The sequence below is a fragment of the Microcebus murinus genome, chromosome X, assembly GCF_040939455.1.
Source record: "Microcebus murinus isolate Inina chromosome X, M.murinus_Inina_mat1.0, whole genome shotgun sequence".
Lineage (NCBI taxonomy): Eukaryota > Metazoa > Chordata > Mammalia > Primates > Cheirogaleidae > Microcebus > Microcebus murinus.
The window spans coordinates 91,695,642-91,697,952 of NC_134136.1; the positions used below are offsets into that span (position 1 = coordinate 91,695,642).

The following is a 2,311-nucleotide window of genomic DNA, read 5'->3' on the forward strand; positions in this document are numbered from 1 at the left end:
CACACACACACACACACACACACAGATACATGCACACACAAACCTATCCAACATGTCATTGAACCAACTGACTTAAACGAAAACTGTTATTAAAGAATTTAAATGATAGACACAAATTATTCAATAAATGTAAAAACATTTCTTCAAGCCACCTGGCCTTTATTTTATGAAATAAAAGTAGAGAAAAAGTTGGCACTTAGATTTTCTTTAATTTAACCTCCTATCATAGATGAAGAAATGGGGACCCAGAGAAAGGCTCAGAGGTTCATACTAGGTCACAGTTTTGGTATGTGCCAAAACAGTCAGTAGAACCCCATTCTTGTGTTTTCTTTACAAGTTCTGGCACAAATCACCTTGCCTTTTTTTGTTGTTGTTTGTTTAATAAAAAAATTGTATTTACTTAGAAGCATTCAGAATGTCAACAAAACAGCTGCAACTTTTTTTGCAATTACAGAGTGGTATTCAGTTAACAGAACAACAATTATTTCGTATAAGCTGCATCAGAGACAACTGAAGATGAAAAAACTACCATCCCCATATATAACTAATTTGCGCTGTGCACCAACAAGAACCTGCTTTAAATTTCCATGCCAATTTACAACCCCCATACTGTACCAGGCAAGGTTAGTGGCTATTGAAAATACCACCAGGACAGGGCCAGCTAAAGACACATTCGGTAGTGTGTTAACTATACAAAAAAAGACACTGTACAGTTTAAAAACAAATCTTACACAGCCTTACATTTCAATTTTTTTCTTTAAAAGGAGTGAGTTGTGTACAGGGGGGGTTAAATGCTTTATAGACAAGAAAAAAAAAACTGCGCTAGAACCAACTTATTCATCATCATCATCTTCTTCTTCATCTTCATCTTCTTCATCTTCCTCCTCCTCTTCATCTTCCTCATCTTCCTCCTCTTCCTTCTTTTTCTTGCTTTTTTCAGCCTTGACGACTCCCTTTTTTGCTGCATCAGGCTTTCCTTTAGTTCGGTATGCAGCAATATCCTTTTCGTACTTTTCCTTCAGCTTTGCAGCCTTCTTTTCATAAGGCTGCTTGTCATCTGCAGCAGTGTCATTCCGCGTCTCTCCCAGTTCCTTTGCAACATCACCAATGGAAAGGCCAGGATGCTCTCCTTTGATTTTAGGGCGATACTCAGAACAGAACAAGAAAAAGGCCGAAGGAGGCCTCTTGGGTGCATCGGGATCCTTGAACTTCTTTTTTGTTTCCCCTTTAGGAGGGATATAGGTCTTCATTTCTCTTTCATAACGGGCCTTGTCTGCCTTTGCCATATCTTCAAACTTTCCTTTCTCTTTAGCAGACATGGTCTTCCACCTCTCTGAGCACTTCTTAGAAAACTCTGAGAGTTGACTGAAGCATCTGGGTGCTTCTTCTTGTGCTCCTCCCGGCAGGTTTGCACAAAGAATGCGTATGATGACATTTTGCCTCTCAGCTTCTTAGGATCTCCTTTGCCCATGTTTAGTTATTTTTCCTCAGCGAGGCACAGAGTCGCCCAGTGCCCATCCGGCTCTCACTTGCCCCGGCGCTGTCTCTATGGAGCTCAATGTACTCTTTTTTTTTTTTTTTTTTTTTTTTGAGACAGAGTCTCACTTTGTTGTCCAGGCTAGAGTGAGTGCCGTGGCGTCAGCCTAGCTCACAGCAACCTCAAACTCCTGGGCTCAAGCGATCCTCCTGCCTCAGCCTCCCGAGTAGCTGGGACTACAGGCATGTGCCACCATGCCCGGCTACTTTTTTTTTCTATATATATTAGTTGGCCAATTAATCTCTATCTATTTATAGTAGAGACGGGGTCTCGCTCTTGCTCAGGCTGGTTTCGAACTCCTGTCCACGAGCAATCCGCCCACCTCAGCTTCCCAGAGTGCTAGGATTACAGGCGTGAGCCACTGCGCCCGGTTGCCTTGCCTTTTATAAAAACACTATTTTCTTTTTGTATTTATTTAGAATGAACTTTGAATCTCAGCATGAGAAATTAAGTCTTGAGAATTGCTTTAAAGTAGTGACTTAATTGTTTAAAAAGTTTCCCATCACATATACACATACTTTTTTAAGGTATCTGAAATTCAGTTTCACTTCCTCTCCCAAACAAAAGACATATGAAATCCAATAAGTTCCACTTTGTTTAAATTCCGCTTCCCCTTCTACTTTTAGTTATTCTATATGGAAATAATGTACTGAATTACTTTAAAATGACATATATATAAACTTTTCCTCTACAGGATACCTTTAGCCTTAAGTTTATAATCTATAGCACACAGATGGAACAAAATGTAGCTGAATATATTAAATTTTCTTCCCT

The 2,311-nt window shown here is 39.7% G+C and overlaps 1 pseudogene; it reads right to left on the bottom strand.

Annotated features, from left to right (window-relative positions):
- Positions 1 to 404: 404 nt before the first annotated feature.
- Positions 405 to 1,561, bottom strand: LOC105855216 (high mobility group protein B1 pseudogene; annotated as a pseudogene).
- Positions 1,562 to 2,311: the final 750 nt, after the last annotated feature.